At 49.8% G+C, this 17988-nt stretch overlaps 1 protein-coding gene across 1 annotated transcript in view; it reads right to left on the bottom strand.

Annotated features, from left to right (window-relative positions):
• Window positions 1-17988, bottom strand: part of FAN1 (FANCD2 and FANCI associated nuclease 1) — a 231126-nt gene that overhangs the window by 98294 nt on the left and 114844 nt on the right. The window lies entirely within an intron of this gene.

The following is a 17988-nucleotide window of genomic DNA, read 5'->3' as shown; positions in this document are numbered from 1 at the left end:
TCCCAGCTTCTCCTCCTTCCTTCTGGATACTTAGGGACTGGTAGCGCGACGGGGAGCTGTGACCTGACCTGACTCTGGTCGGTGACGGTCGCTCCACCCGCCGCGCAGCTCTCCTTGAGTATGCCCGGTGTCCCTGCCTGCCGTTTCTGCCTGCTTCTCTGGTTCCTGCTCCGGTTCACCTTTCCCCGGATTCTCGCCCTCCCCGCTCCCTGCCGCTGCTCCCCTGCGGCCCGCCCCCCCTTTTGCCTTTCTACCTGTTCCCTTCCCCGCGCCACCCCGCTCCCGCCTCCCAGCTGCTCCTCCTTCCCTCTGGATACTTAGGGACTGGTAGCGCGACGGGGAGCTGTGACCTGACCTGACTCTGGTCGGTGACGGTCGCTCCACCCGCCGCGCAGCTCTCCTTGAGTGTGCCCGGTGTCCCTGCCTGCCGTTTCTGCCCGCTTCTCTGGTTCCTGCTCCGGTTCACTTTTCGCCATATTCTCGCCTTCCCCGCTCCCTGCCGCTGCTCCCCTGCGGCCCGCCCCCCCTCTTGCCTCTCTACCTGTTCCCTTCCCCGCGTCACCCCGCTCCCGCCTCCCAGCTGCTCCTCCCTCCCGATACTTAAGGACTGGTAGCGCGACGGGGAGCTGTGACCTCAGGGATGTGGAATTCCTATCGCCCGACGCCCGGGACATCTTGTTTGGGGTCAAGGGCAACAAGTTTTTATGTTTACTTTGTCCTTGGGACAAGTAGGCCCAACCCTCTGCAGCACAAACCCTTTGGCTGCCTGTTTACAGAGAGTGAATTTCTCTGCAGTTGAGGTAATGTGTTTCCAAAAGATAATGCTATTCGAACTTGTATTTATGGTTCATTATTTGAAAACCTTCATTATTAGGGTGAGTGCTGTAAATAAATGTTTTAAGGTCACACTTCACTACTGACGTTGGTTCCAGTACAAAAAAAAAAAACGTGTATACACATGTTTGAAAAGTTTAGACTATGAGGCTAAGTATAATGCTCCCAGAATGCTCTCTGATTAGATGCAAATGAAGTGTCATTTAGTAAAATGTTTTGATGCATGCTAGTATTTCCCAAAATTATTTCTAATGGAAAATCAGTGTAACCATTTTCAACACGATTATGGAAAGCATGAAAATAAACAAACACTGACAAAGCCAACTGATCTGACATATTTTTATAAGTCTTTTAGTTTCATCAATGCGTGTCTTGTTTTGACATGGCTTTTGTAACACTTTATTGTTGTGGGAGCTACCAGGCCCTCAACATTGTAACAAACACTGGCAAAACCCCCCCAAAACGTTTTTGAACTCTAAAAGCACACGTTGCCACCAGTGGCATAACAAAGGCCCTGCAGCCGCCCTCCAGGGGGCCCCTTCAGCACAGCACCTGCCCTGAGTGAGTTTGGAGAGGGGGCTCCTCCATGTTCTTTGCAAAGGGGCACCCTCCAGTTTCGTTACGTCACTGATTGCCACTGTAGTTCCTGACACTGAACAAAACTACTTTGTGTGCCAATATGCTCCTTGTGGAAGAGAAGAATGCGATCACTCACAGTAAAGCCAGCCGAAAGAGAGAGAGAAATAGAAGTTTAATAAAAACAAAATGTCTTTGTTAACACCAGACCTAATTAGGGACCAAGACCCACATGTAGGTAGCTTTTTGCATGTCGCAAACAGCGACTTTCGCGAATTGCGACGTGCAAAAAGCACATTGCGATGCACAAACCCAGTTTTGCGATTCGGTAACCTGGTTACCGAATCGCAAAACGGGTTTGCGACTCGCAATTAGGAAGGGGTGTTCCCTTCCTAATTGCGACTCGCAGTGCAATGTAGGATTGTTTTGCGAACGCGGGTGCAAACCAATCGCAGTTTGCACCCATTTCAAATGGGTGCTAACACTTTCACAAAAGGTTGTGAATGTCACTGTAAACATTTTTAAATGAAACGAAAACGTTTCATTTTTCGTTTTTGTAATGCATCTCGTTTTCCTTTAAGGAAAACGGGCTGCATTACAAAAAAAAAAAAAAAACTGCTTTATTGAAAAGCAGTCACAGACATGGTGGTCTGCTGTCTCCTGCAGGCCACCATCCCTGTGAGGCCGCCATTCGCAAGGGGGTCGCAAATTGCGACCCACCTCATGATTATTCATGAGGTGTGCATTTGCGAAGCCCTTGCGAATCACAGATGGTGTCAGGGACACCATCCTACATTCGGATTTGCGGGTCGCAAATCTGAACCTACCTACATGTGGCCCCAAATTCTTAAAGAAAGTCACAAAAGTGCACCCATGGTATATGTCGTACCCCTATAAAATATTTGTGAACTGTATTTTAGCATGGGTAAATACGCATGTGTAGATTTGCTCATGTGAAAATCTATTGAGCATTTGCAAGTTCATTTTCCCTCCAGACACTTTCTTCCCAACCCTGGAAGAAGTTCTAATTCTGCCATTGTCCGGAGTAAATGTCCAACCTTTCTTATTATGGGAAAATATTAGAGAGAAGCTGGTGAAAATCTTTAAAACATGCAGGTTAGTAGGTTTGCAGACTCAAAGGCATTCCAGCCCTGGAACTATTGCTGGAACTATTGCTTACTGCTTCCTTCAGCCCCAGTATGCAGATCTGCAGAAAGGTGGAAAAATAAGGAAATTGCTACAGTAGGGATTGAAACTGCAAGTATTCAAGCCCTACTATGGTAGTAGCCCTGGCATAATCAGAGAGGCTATTATCAGAGCTCTTACATAATGAGATTGCTGCCATAATTTGGCGCCACACTACATGGCACCAAAGGGACAAGTAGATCTCTTTACAGGACAAGTAGATTTGAGAAGCAACCTGTCCCGTGGACAAGTAGATATTTTAATAAATTCCACACCCCTGGACCTGACCTGACTCTGGTCGGTGACGGTCGCTCCACCCGCCGCGCAGCTCTCCTTGAGTGTGCCCGGTGTCACTGCCTGCCGTTTCTGCCCGCTTCTCTGGGTCCTGCTCCGGTTCACCTTTCGCCGTATTCTCGCCCTCCCCGCTCCCTGCCGCTGCTCCCCTGCGGCCCGCCCCCCCTCTTGCCTCTCTACCATTTATGGCGGAGTCCACACGTACGCGCAGCGGGTGCGCCCTATGCGCGCCAAAGGCGTGCCAAAGGCAAGCCCGTCTGCGCCCATCTGCGCCTGCACCGCACCCAGCGCCAGACCCCCTGGCCCCCGCCGACCATACGACGCCGCCACCCTCCACGCACTCAACACCGGCCGGATCCCCGGCTGCCACTGAGCCACCCCAGGACGTACCCACAGACCCTTCTCCTGCCGACCCTGCAAGTTCTCCTGCATCCGGACCTGCACCACACCCGCCAAGCCGAGCACCAGCAACAACCACCTGAAGTGCATCCTGCTCAACACCCGCTCCGTCCACAGACACGCCGTGGAACTATGGGACCTGCTCGACACCACATCCCCAGACGTAGCCTTCCTCACGGAAACCTGGATGAACGCCTCCTCAACGCCCGACGTCGCCATCGCCATCCCGGACGGATACAAGATCACCCGGAGGGACCGCATCAACCAGACAGGAGGAGGCATCGCCATCGTCCACAAGAACACCATCCGCGTCACAACCAACTCCGACGACACCCTCCCAGCCGCCGAACATCTTCACTTCCAGATACACACCGACCCCAGGACAACACTCAGAGGCACCCTCATCTACAGACCCCCAGGACCCCGCACACAATTCAGCGAAGACATCGCAGACTTCATCAGTCCTCTTCGCTGACTACATCCTCCTAGGGGACTTCAACTTCCACCTGGAGAACAACAACGACAACAACACCACCACCCTGCTGGACAACCTCGCCAACCTCGGACTCAAGCAACTGGTGAACACCCCCACCCACTACGCCGGCCACACGCTTGACCCAGTCTTCTCCTCCAGCAAGTACATCTCCTTCAGCCACTCCACCGGTCTTCACTGGACAGACCACAGCTGCGTCCACTTCAGCTTCAGAAGGACCACGTCTCACCACCACTCGCATCAGGTCCCCCGCAGAAGCTGGAGCAAGATCACCACCGACCAGCTCACCACATCACTGAACCAGAACCCTCCCGCCAGATCAGCGGACCCCAACAAAGCAGCCAACAACCTCACACAATGGATCACCAACTGCGCCGACGACCTCGCACCCCTGAAAAACCATCTCAGCAGGCCCAACAGCAAGAGAGCCCCCTGGTTCGACGACAACCTCAAGAACTCCAAGAAGAACTGCCGTACCCTCGAGAAAGCCTGGCGAAAAAACCCAACTACAGACAACATGACCGCCCTCAAGCACGCCACCCGCAAACACCACCAGCTGATCCACACCACCAAGAAGACAGCATTCAAGGATCGACTTGACAACAACGCACACAACAGCAAGGAACTCTTCAGCATCGTCAAAGAGCTCTCCAACCCCAGAGCCGGAATCAACGACATCACTCCCTCACAAGACCTCTGCGACTCCCTCGCCTCGTTCTTCCACAGCAAGATCGCAGACATACACAACAGCTTCGGCGCACAGACCACGCACCCAACCACAGAACCAACGCCCCCCACCACCACCCTCCGCGCCTGGACCCCGGTCAGCACCGAAGACACCATCCACACGATGAACACCATCCACTCCGGATCGCCAACCGACCCATGCCCTCACCACGTCTTCAACAAGGCTGACTCCGTCATCGCACCCCAACTCCGGGACATCATCAACTGCTCCTTCAACACCGCCACCTTCCCGGAGAGCTGGAAGCATGCCGAACTCAGTGCCCTCCTGAAGAAACCATCAGCAGACCCCACCGACCTCAAGAACTACCGCCCCATCTCGCTCCTCCCGTTTCCTGCCAAAGTCATTGAGAAGACCGTCAACAGACAGCTGGCCGCCTTCCTCGAGACGAACGGATCCCTCGACCACTCGCAGTCCGGCTTCCGAGCCAACCACAGCACTGAGACCGCCCTCATCGCAGCCACTGACGACATCCGAGCCCTGCTCGACAACGGGGAAACAGCGGCCCTCATCCTCCTGGACCTCTCCGCAGCGTTCGACACTGTCTGCCACCGCACCCTAGTGCAACGCCTCAGCAACACCGGAGTCCAAGAGAAGGCACTGAAGTGGATCATCTCGTTCCTCGCCGGTAGAACCCAGAGAGTCCGCCTCCCCCCGTTCAGATCCGAGGCCACCGAAGTCACCTGCGGCGTACCACAAGGATCATCACTCAGCCCCACCCTCTTCAACGTCTACATGAGCCCCCTCGCAGCCATCGCACGCCAACACAACCTCAACATCATCTCCTACGCCGACGACACCCAGCTGATCCTCTCCCTCACCAATGACCCAGCCACCGCCAGAACCAACCTACACGAAGGGATGAAAGACGTAGCCGAATGGATGATGAACAGCCGCCTGAAACTGAACTCAGACAAGACGGAAGTCCTCTTCCTCGGATCATCACCCTATGCCTGGGACGACTCCTGGTGGCCCCCGGCCCTGGGCAGCGCACCCAAACCAATGGACCACGCACGAAACTTGGGCTTCATCCTGGACTCCTCCCTCTCGATGACCAAACAAGTCAACGCCGTCTCATCCTCATGTTTCAACATCCTACGCATGCTCCGTAAGATCTTCCGATGGATCCCCACCGACACCAGGAAGACGGTGACCCAGGCACTCGTCACCAGCCGTCTGGACTACGGAAACACCCTCTACACCGGAACCACAGCCAAACTACAGAAAAGACTCCAACGCATCCAAAACGCCTCTGCACGAATCATCTTGGACATCCCCCGTCACAGCCACATCTCCGGACATCTGAGAGACCTACATTGGCTCCCCGTCAACAAGAGAATCACGTTTCGACTCCTCACCCACGCACACAAGGCCCTCCACGACCAGGGCCCCAAGTGTCTCAACAACCGCCTGACCTTCTACACCCCCACCCGCCAGCTTTGATCTGCCAGCCTCGCCCTCGCCGTCGTCCCACCCATCAGAAGAACCACCATGGGAGGAAGATCCTTCTCCTACCTGGCAGCCAAGACGTGGAACACCCTCCCCATCCACCTCCGCCGGACCCAAGATCACCTCTCCTTCAGGAAGCAACTCAAGACCTGGCTGTTCGAGCAGAAGCAGGCCACCCCCCCCCCCCCCCAGCGCCTTGAGACCCTCCGGGTGAGTAGCGTGCTATATAAATGCCTTGATTGATTGATTGACTCCAATCAAGACTATTTCTTTATCACCAGTGATTGACTCTACATTTGTTATGGCAAATACCTGGCATGGGGAATTAGTGACCACTTCTCCCTACAAGTAACACTATCCATTAACATGCGGATACCTCAAGGACAATGGCGGATGATAAAATGGTGCCTTGTGAATTAAATGTAGGTGAAACACCTGGGTAGGGCCTCCAAATGTTATTTTGAGAACAAAAATATGGTACAAAGCTATTTACACTGTAGGAAGTGTATAAGGCCACACTCGGAGGGGTCATTATAAAGAAGGAGATTGGGGATGGTAGGCTAAGACAAGAAAGTGTGACCACACTAGAAGGAGATTTGACACAGTTGGAAAGGGAAAATGCAGACTCTCCTACACCCTCTGGGAAAAAGGAAATGGACCGCAAAAGAGCTGAGTTTCAAGTTGTTGCCAAACAGGAGCTCTGAACGGCATATCTCACAAAACAAAAAAGGATATATGAGGCAGGTATTACAACAGGGAAACTGTTGGCTTGGATCGGAAGCAAGGAAAGGGAAAATATGATCATTACAGAGTTGAAGGCATCATTGGGAACATCGGTGAGAGGGAGCCAGGGAATAGTGGAAGAGTTCACTAGGCACTTGAAAAAATGCATAACACATACCTGCAAGTTTCGGAGCTGGATGTTCTGGCATTTATCAACGATTGCCCGATGAGGAGACTGGTCAAGCATCATATGAGAGATATTGGGCAGGGGAGGTCTTCCCGACCATGGCACAGATGCAGTCAGGGAAGGTCCTGGGCCCCAATGGATTCCCGGAAGAAATGTTTTGCAGATTGAAAAGGTGGACGGGGCCCTCTTCGGGAGGCCTACATGGAGGCTTTTCCTGCGCATGTCTGGGGTTGGCTGGGAGGTACAGGCTGATAGGAATGCATCACATTACACGCAGATGATATTTTATTATACATAACACATATAACTCATATGCTACACAGGCTGAGAGAAATCTTCCATATATTTGGGGAACATTCCAGGTGTGCCATTAATTGGGACAAATCTTTATCGTTTCCAGTGGGAGACTGGGAACAGGGGGGGACGCTTGCCATTACGGGTTGAAATGGGTAAATTCAAATATCTGGGGACATGGATCGTTAAAGACCCGTCCATTCAATTTGAGGAGGATCTGCGGTCCCTTTTGCAGAGGCTAGACCAGGACGTACAGCACTGGCAAACATTACTACTTTGTCTCTCTGCTTGAGAAGACAGAAATATTTAAAATGGTAGCCCTCCCGCAGTTCATGTACATCCTACAGAACAGTCCGTACAAGATTCAAGGTTCCTTTTTTACCTGGGTGGATACGTAGGTGCGAACACTGTTATGGTCAGGAATAGAACCCTGTATTGCATTAAGAATCCCATTGAGATCCAAATAGAAAGGGGTCATTGCCCCCGGAATGTTCGGGAATATTATGAGGCTGCATAAGTGAGTGTGGTTAGCACAGCCACCTGGAGACAAATCAAACAAAAGAGAATTGGTGGAAAAGAGAGGGCGGGCTGGGCACAGTAAAGAACTGGCCCTAGCTGCGGGCAATATTTAGACATTTTCAAAACTACAGAAGCTGTGACTGGGAGCGATGATGGTGAAAGACAAATGCCAAGGAAGAGCGCAAACTAACAAAATAGTACAGTACACTGTCCCTAGACATGGCACCGGAGAACAAGAAGGTGAGGGCTGACAGGGCCCCGATCGGAGAACACAGGCGCAGGATAAAAAAGAAATACTCAAGGCCATAAGAGGAACTTGTGTAGCACTGGAGACTAAAAAGGATAGTATGGCGATGGACATCAATCACCGATGGAAAGTTATGAAGAGAGTCACATCAGCTTCAGGATACAGTGGCGTGGCTCCAGACTAAGACGTCTCGAAAGGAGGAATGCATCGAGGACACTGAGGGATGTTCCAAACAGAACAACCTAAGATTTATCAGGTTCCCTGAGAAGGCAGAGGGTCACTCTGCGGAATTATTTTGGAAGATTGGATAATAGAAGCGCGGAGCCCTATCCCATTATCAAGATTCTAAACTACTGAGAGGGCTTATCGGGCTTTGGCTCCTGCCCCTCTTAGCCGGGGATGCCCCTGTGGGCCCTCAATGCACAACTGTTTAAACACAGACCCAATCCTAGAATGTTTTAGCTCATGGCCCACCTCAATTCGAGGATAACCAGATTCAGATATAGAGCAAAAGGAGAGGAAGGCATCGGCCAGCTTGCAGGAGGGAACCTTCGCTGAGTGCGGAGCCCACCCCGGAGAAACAAGCCACGGGAAGCATACTGGTAGGTGACAATGGTACTTTGAGGGCGGAGGCCGTCCCACTAGAGACCACAAAATAATTTTTGCCACTGAGCCTGATGCCACACACCCAGGAAGGCGAGGAAATGTCGATGGCCTGACAAAAGTAGAAAATAATCAGGGATGGGGATTTGGGGTGGGGTGGGCGCTGCTGTATGCAGGTAAACTAGGAGCATGACGGCTGTCGAGACTTGGAGCCAAAACTGGAAAATAAGTATTATGAGGACTAACAGGGAGATGCCACGAAAGATGACCCACCAGTCAAGTTAAAGTATATAGAGCAAGATAATCTGGTTGCCTCATCTGGGCACCTCGCTCAGATGAGGACTCGCGCTGGACTCTGATATAGGTACACTGGTTCGATTTATATTAAAGAGTTAACTTTGAGATTTCAGTTTAGATTTACGGGGAAAGGGAATTGTGGGTGGGGTTTGCTGTCCTCTTGCTTACTGTTTAAGCTAGGAGAGAGGGGTGGCCACTGCCTAAGGCTGGGAGGGGTGATGACACGACGTGATATTTTTGATAATTACAAATTATTCATTGCTGGGTTTACTTGGTAGGGTATTGTTCAAAGGGGAGGAGAGACTTCCATGCTAGAGGACTTCATATATTTCTACTGTAAGATATAGGATTGCTTTTTTAACAATGAAACATGAAAGGGGACGGGAATGATTACAAAGGGGGTCATTCTGACCTCGGCGGTAAAAGGCGCTTACCGCCGGTCAGAAGACCGCCATAACACCGCCGCGGTCGCGGTAAACCGCCACGGTCATTCTGACCCGCAACTGGCAAACCGCCAAAAACCCGACATCCACAAAAGTCCGCCACACCAAAGGTCAGCGAAAAAATGGCGATGACCAAACCTCCACCGCCACGCCAACAGAAATACGCCCATGCCATTCCAACCCACGAATCCACGCGGCGGTCTTTCAACCGCGGTATTCCATTGGCGGTACACACCGCCGCGCTCAAAATACACACACCCTTACAAAACACCACCACATTGGACATTTTGAAATACACACACCTGATACACATACACACACCACTCCCACACACCCAATCCAATATAAAATACACACCCACAAACCCTTACTACCACAATTGCGAATCAAGGACAGAGAGAGACTGCACAGCTTAGAGTAGACCATCACACAGAGGCTAATCACAACATCACCCACACAATTACAACGCACAAAACACCATACACCACCACACACATCACACTCCACAACACATTCAACATCCCTCACCTCATCCACACCACCCCATGGCACCCCAAAGACACCCCAGGTTCTCTGACGCAGAACTCAGGGTCATGGTGGAGGAAATAGTTCGTGTAGAGCCCCAGCTATTCGGGGCACAGGTGCAGCACACCACAATTGCTAGGAAGATGGAGCTATGGCAAAGGATAGTCGACATGGTCAACGCGGTGGGACAGCATCCAAGCAATCGGGAAGACATCAGGAAGCGGTGGAACGACCTACGGGGGAAGGAACGTTCCATGGTATCAAGGCACAACATTGCGGTGCAGAAGACTGGCGGCTGGGCCCCACCTACTCCCCCAGAATTCACAGCATGGGAGGAGGAAGTCTTGCACATCCTGCATCCTGAGGGCCTCGCAGGAGTACGCGGAGGAATGGACTCTGGTAAGTCAATTCTTAACTACTACTTCCCACCCCCACCCCACCTGCATGCCAGCACATACCCCCACCCTCACCCCCACCCCATCACACCAACTCCTTGCAAATGTCCCACCATCACAACCCACCCATCCCAACACCTAGACCTGCATGCGACCACAAAGCATGGACACCCATCACCAAAGCATGCCCACTGCACACACACATCACCCCCACAAGCCACCCTCACAAAAGCCCCCACAAGGGAATGCCTGCACTTGGGTACACGGACACCCACCCATCACACAAAATGCCACACACAGAACCAATAACCATACCCTTATACCCCTGCAGGACCCGAACGCCACCACACCGCCACGGAGGGTACAGAGATGTCCATCCCACCCCCAGAAGAGGCCCCCAGCGATGACAGCAGCTCTGTCGACCTGGACCCAGATGACCAGCCCGGCCCATCGGGGACCTCTGGACAGTCGGTTCCCCACACACAGCCACAGGCTACAGCAGACCTAACCCCCTCTGGGAACACCAGCACAGCTCCCACCCAGCGGGCCCATGCCTCTGTCTCCAGGACACGTCAATCAGAAGTGTGTCCGCCACTACAGGGCACCCAGGTTGACCCACCACCCCAACAACAGGGACCTGGGGGCAGTGGTAGTGGGCACACCGTCCAGGGGACAGAGGCCCAGGGAAACAGGGGAACTGGGAGGGCTGCTGTGCGACAGGGGGGGGACAGGCCATGGGAACCCACTCTCCAAGAGGCCCTCACCACCATCATGGGAGCATACCACCACTCCCAGGAGACGATGGCGACGGTACTGGCCAGGTTCCTGGAGATCCAGGCACAGCAGGAGGAACGGTACATGGGGTTCAGAGAGGAACTCAGATCCATGTCCCCTGTGGATTCTTGAGCTAGCACCAGAAACTGCTAAAACATTAAAACCTATATTTACCTTTAGGTACTTTCCCTAGTATCTGGAAAAATGCTAAAATAATTCTACTTATTAAAAAGTAATCTGAGTGAGTGAAAAAACTATCAGCCAGTTTCTCTTTTATGCTTTCCAGATAACTCTACAGAGAAAGGCTGCTTGAATTCAGAACTAAGTACAGTTCTGGATAAATATGCAATACTGGATCAGACTCAATCTGGGCTTAGAAGTGGACACAGTATGGAGTCGGCATTAATATCTGCCACGGATGATATGGTGGATGGTAAATAAAGGAGACTCTGTGGTACTTCTATTACTTGATTTTTCTGAAGCTTTTGATACAGTCAACCATTCTGTGCTATTGTCCCATCTGACAGAGTTAGGGATTAAAGGGGAAGCTCTACTGTTAGTGACATCATCTCTCACAGGAAGATGTCAGAATGTAGTTTATAACCAATTTTGCCCAAAACCCTTTTTCTTAGGGCGCCACAAGGATCTTCACTAAGTCCTGCTTCATTTAATCTTGATGTATTCTTGTTAGTAACTTTAATTGGATCCTTTGGCCTATTAGTACATTCTTATGCAGATGACACACAAATAGTTGTCAAGATCTCAGAGGATGTTCAATCAACAGCTTTGAATTTTCAAGACTGCATGAGAGCAGTTAGTGAATGGATGCTGAGAAAGTGCCAGAAATTAAATGCACAGATTGCCATGTAACTGCAAAACGTTGGAATTCTTTACTCCAAGATATACAGGACCTTCACAACCATCTGTCTTTTAGGAAAAGATTGAAAACATGTTTTTTTTAAATGGAGAGTATAAACATGGGTTGTTGTTGGCAGCGTTAGGTTCTTTTTTGTGGCAGCACCAAGACGCCTTCAGGGTATTCGAGCACTGTATAAACTGTATTATTATTATTAGGGTACTAAGATGATACAAATGGATTTCTAGTAAGGGTGGGTTAGGTCTGCGTTTTACGAAGTGTTGATGATATGGTGTTTATTGCGCGTGGATACATCACTAATGGAAGAAATCAATAGCAAAATAGTGTTATTTTCAGTTGTATCCAGAGTCCTATTGTGGGAGGGCCTTGGCTCATGTCAGCGTATCTTTGTGGGTCAGCCTATAATCGCTGGGAGAGAGGGGCGTAACTGGTGGAGATTCTCATGATTCTGTGCAATTTCTTTGAGACACAGCGTTTTGGAGGATGGCAAGAGGGTGGAATCCTGTTTCCTATAGCTAGATCGGCTTCAAGAGAAACTTAGGTGTCCACATTAGGTTTATATTTGTAAGGTATTCTGGCTTTGTGGGCTAAGGCTAGGGTTTTGGAAAGTACATTAGACCAAAATGTTGTGCTGTGCAAGAGGAATAGCAGTTCTGTTTTTGCGTCACGTTCCTGTTGTAGTAGTGGTATGTGATGGGGGTGTCCTTTGAAGACGCTGATTCAGGTTTTTGTTGCAGTTTTGGATTCATATGGGTTGTGGGGAAGGGAATAAACAAACCTTCAAGAGTGAGGGACTTCTTTATACAGGAGGTCAATAAGAGGAGAAGAGGGAATCCGTGCTGTCATGAGGATATATATCAAAGTACTATATCCATCAGGGTTGGAACATGGGCATAACTTGGATGTAGAAGGAGGGAATGAAGTGCAGAACCCAGTTCTGTTTTGTTGATAGTGAAAGTAAGTCTGATCCTTCATCCACTAAATTAGAGACGAATTAAAGTTTTTTTTAAGCAGGCCAGGTGTAGGTCATAAGTGTTCAGTGGATTAGGTTTTTTGGGGCATCGTAGTCTTTCTGTGGAGTTGAAGAGGTATGCACGGCACAAAAGAATAGTCTGAGTCATTATTAAGGCAAGTGGAAAATAGATTACTTTCCTTTTATTTAGCAGAGTAGGCAGGAATTAGGGCTTGTTTTCCATTAGTTTGTGCTGTTATCAGGTAGTAGTATTTCTCTAGCTTTTCTTTTAGTTTGCTGTAGGAATTTAATTTTCTTTCCAGCCGATTGAGCTGGGTTACCTACTTTCAGGGAAGGCTGCACAAACAAATGGGAGTTTAGGGGAGTTTATTCTTTGAGAGTGATGGGTTCAGTGAAGCTTCCCTTGAGTTCATGGAACCTAACAAGGTCACCTTCGTAGAATGATTTATTGCTTGCAATGCCGCCCACTAAAGGAAAATGTGACATACCCTGTTAGTACTGTAGATTCACGTACTCTGAATATCCCTGCCAGCTAGTGTTGAGCTTGGACATATAGAACTTGTTTTTCTTCCAAGACATCTTTCAAGTAACGAGGTATAGTGGTTCCTCCTATGACTCCGACTCCATTGTTGAACTGTTTTCCCGCACTGCAGATGAGGATGGAGACGGAGCACAAAAGCGCAGGAAGATGACCATGCAAGTGAATGTAGGAAAGAAGGAAAATAAAAGTAAAGACATCTGCAGCAACTAAAGGCTTCCGGGGAGATTAGGTGTATTCTAATCTACAGCACTGCATACCACGACAGAGTAAGCAACAATTTATTTTTGTGACATGTGTACCTGTAGAGAACATGCTCTGTATAGGATGTAAAGCAGTTCTTCCATAAGAGATGGCTAGTCAGAGGACACTGCAGAACATTGAAAAAGTGTACATAATACAGGCTGGCCCTCTTGAGCTTGCTGGTGTGCTAGCACATCAACACAGTAGTGTTTGGTAAATGTGGGTGTGGTGGACCAGGTAGATGCCCTACAGGTGTTAACTAGACAGGCCATGGAGGTTGATTGCTTGCATGTAGAAGGTGGCCTAGGTGTCGGAAGAGGTTGTTTGACTTTAGCATAGCAAGTCTGGATGTACTTGACTAACCATCGTGCTATCTCTGATTTTGGGAAATTGTGCTCCCTTGTAGGCAATAGTTGTTGAGTTTTACAAAGATTTTTGTACTATCAGTGTAGTACACGAGGGCCCTCTTTACTTTTACTGTGTGAATGGCTTTCTCTGCTACCGAGTCTGGGTGTGGAATGGACACCAGGAGGTCAATGGTTTGATTGACTTGGAAAGGAGATACAACATTGGGTAGGAATCTTTGGTTAGTCCTAGGAACTACTTTGTCAACATAAACCTGGGGAAAAGGACTTGAGGACTCCAGCTGAGGCCGTCTTGGGGCAAACGCTGTGTTTGACATGCAGCTCTGTTGGCGCTGATCTTTAAGTTAGCAAAGAGAAAGATCGCCATCTACATGACAGGATGCTTTCCTGGTTCAGTTCTCCAAGTATGGGGGCTAAGGCTATCCCTTTGGATCGGGCAAAGGTAGAGGGTCATTTTTCACTATGCTCTCAGTAAAGGTTAGTGATAGGTTTATCTTGAAACCATCTACCATGGTTGGGCTGTTTATTCTTTTCACCATGTTCATAATGCTGATAACGCTTTTTTTCATCTGCCAAATGATCTCAGCTCATTCTCTCTATCAAGACCACGATTGTTTCAATAAATGTATTGGAAAAATTATCTCTCTTGTGTTTTGCCTGGGCACGCATGAATAAGACAACGAAAGGGTAAAATCTGCTTCCACAACTCTCTTAGGGATCGGAGTGTCATGTTGCAGTGAGGTTAGGGGTTTGGGTGAGGCACTGTGAGCTAACCAGGAATTGGGCCAACAGCTTCTGATGGTGTGGACGAACTCAGTTACCGCATTCAGAAGTTCTGTTGTCCTAATGCAGTCTTACTATTTTGGTAGGAACCGTATAACATGGCTGTTACTGGCTATCTGGCTCTGGAGCAATATCTGAAAGGCTTGAACCTGTGCAGGGCTGGGGAACTAGCCCCAAAAGGGTTGGATTTGTAGGGGCTGGAGATGAGGCTGTGTAGTATTGATTGTGAACCCTAGAACATAAAGTAGGTCTGCGGTAGCCTGGGTGTGAGCCAAGCGCGAGTGCTGTTGTGCTCTTGATCAGCCAGTCGTTGAAGTAAGGGAAGACGTGGATGCAGCTCCTCCGAAGATGAGCAGCCACCAGTGGGGAGAGGGGGTGGGAGGATGTTGTTAGTCACCACAAAAGGCCGAATTTGGAACTGGATGTGCTGTCCACAAACCTGGGATAGCATTGTTGTACCAGGTGGATTGGAATGTGGAAACAGGCATCCTTGAGGTCGAGGGTGGTCATAAAGTCACCATGCTTAAACAGGGGAATGACATCCTGGAGTGTGCCCATGTGGAAATGCTCCAACAGTATGTACTTGTTGAGGGACCTGAGATGGAGCATAGGCCCCGGAGACCCATCCTACTTATGGAATAGCGAATACAACTCTTTGCTGGGTTGGTGTGGCGGCATAAGCTCTATGGCACCTTTGAGTAGGAGGGCTTAGACTTCCTCTTGGAGGGGGCGTATTGTGGAGGAGAGGGGATGGAAGGGAGGATATTTGGTAGTGGAGCAGTAGTTCCAGGCAGTAACCCTGCTCTATAATGGAGAGTACCTGCTGTTCTAAGGTGATATGTTGCCAGCGGGAGAAGAAGCCCTGCAGCCTTCCCATGACAGGTATTGCGTGGTCAGGAGGATAGAAGTAAGTCACTGTTTGGCATGAGCGGTTTACCGTGCTGCACCCCCTCTGCCTCTTCCCTTGGAATTAACCATGGGAGGGTTGACTGCTGCTGTTGCCTTTGGTAGGAGGTGGAAGCCTCTGTGGAGGTGGCTTTGGCAGGAGGCCCTGAAACTGGTACTTGTGAAAGGAACCACGTGCTAATGAGGTCTGAAGAGCTCCCATAGCCTTAGCCTTGTCTGTGTCCTTCTTGATTTTCTCTAGCATCTGATCATCTTGAGGCAAAAGAGCTGTTCCCATCAAAGAGCATGTTGATTGGATGCTGCTGGACCTTGGGTTTGAAACAAGACACATGGAGCCAGGTATGGCAGTGTATAAGGACACTGGAATTAAAACCTCTGGCAGTGGTGTGTAGAGCATTCCGAATCGTGATGTTGAAAATAGTCGTCCCTTCCACAACTAATTCCTCTGCCCCCTGCTTATAGGAATCCTGGAGGTGGTGGATCAAGTCTCCCATCTCATCCCACTGGGCCCTATCATACCTAGAGAGTAAGTCAACCGAGTTCCCCGTGCATTAGCCGATTTGCGTGCAGTATACGCCACTAACAAGTCTTGTGGGATTTGACCTTTTATATAGGGTGGGTACAGAGGTGAGGGCTTTAATATCTTATCCACCCTGGGAGAGACCACCCTACCCTCTACAGGGTCCTTAAAGATATCTGAGGGGCTGGGGGTTTTTAACATGCCCTTGAGCATACAGAGGTATTGAACTGAGCTGGATGTTGGAAAGTGTGGATACCTACCTTGTGGAAGGTGGGCACTCTATGAATGACCTCTGAAGGGGAGGGTTTGGCTTGATATAAATCCAGGTCGGTGTAATCACATCATAATCGCCCCAGGGATCATCCTGTGGCTCAGGACCCTAAGAGGATCATAAGAGCCCATAGAATGCAGGAGACTCCACTACCTGTAGAATGAATGTGGTGAACCCTCCTAAGAAGGTGGAGGAGGCACAGAAGGATGAGAGTACAGACAACCAGTGCCTTTATTCTGATGCTTCTTCAGCTTGAGAGGTGGTGGAGGCTCCAATGCAAGCTCCTCCTCAAAGGTAAGCTTCCTCTTGTGAGGAAGAGTCTTCACAACCCTTGGTGGTGGTTTAGCTGTAATTTTCTCCATGCAGGGTGAATAATCAGTCACTTTTGCAGTGTCCAATTCCTCCTGGAGGCATTGTAGAATTGTTAATTTCTGACCCTCAGAGTCTGCTGTGGGTGGTCTACTGGGTGCCAAAGGATGTTTCAGATATGAGATAGGTTGCGACACTGAACATTACGCTGTAAACAACCAATTGGCGCTGGCACCGAGAACCCAAAGAGCGCTGAGGAAAGCAAGGTTTTGGGTGGTTGGCTTGGTGCCAGGGATGGAGCCAGTGTGGACTCTAAAGGGCAGTGCAGGCTATGGCTGGATGTAGTGGTGGAGCGGAAGGCTGTGGCCCTAACTGTGGGCTCGGCACAAAACCCCCAGAGCGGCAGTGGGCGACCTGATTTTAACAGCTGTAAGGAGCTCCACTCACTGCCGAGGTCTTCTGATGTTGACCTGGTGTGGGCTGCCGAACTGCTGTCTCAGGGTCCAAATGTAAATCTGGCTCCAGGCTGAAAGAAGTCGCTTGTTTGACGAAAGTGGCGACAACCACCTCTCCTTTGGCGTCCTACCTGAAGATGCATCCTCATCTCGCTCTTTTCCATAGTGTACTGAGCGAGCTGACTATCCTGGTGGTATTGGATGATTTTCTTGGACTGGAAGGTGAAGCGAGCGGAGAAGGAGGTCTTATCATGCTCCTGCAATAAGCAGAGGTTTTACACCAACTGCTGATCTGTCCATGAGTAATTGGAGTGGCACTGTGGACAGCAACAAAAAGGTGCCCTTTCCACCACTGTCTGTGCATTCTCGAGGATTAAGCCCAATAAAACAAACCTGAGAGAGGTGAGGCCCCGAAATGGGAGTCGACAAAGTCTCAGACGTAAAACTGACGGAAGAACCACGGAAACCAAGAGACTATGATATTGCGAATAAACCAACTGTCTCTTGCAAATGGGAGTGGAAGAATTGAGGCCCCAATGGCGAACAACACGCAGTGTTGACTGAAAGCTCTGGCGATGCACATTCGACCCTGGCGGCAGAAGAAAATAATTTAACAATGGAGCTGATGCCCATGACCATTACCAGTCACTGAAGGATTCACTATACCCCGAGACTCAAAAGACTTCTTAGAAGAAAAACAAGTTGTGCACATCCGAGCCCAGCAATGGATGGCAAGAGTATGCAGAGCATGTGTCATAAATGTGTA

Source organism: Pleurodeles waltl, chromosome 3_1 (genome assembly GCF_031143425.1).
Source record: "Pleurodeles waltl isolate 20211129_DDA chromosome 3_1, aPleWal1.hap1.20221129, whole genome shotgun sequence".
Taxonomy (NCBI): Eukaryota; Metazoa; Chordata; class Amphibia; order Caudata; family Salamandridae; genus Pleurodeles; species Pleurodeles waltl.
This window is presented reverse-complemented; position numbering and strand designations above follow the sequence as displayed.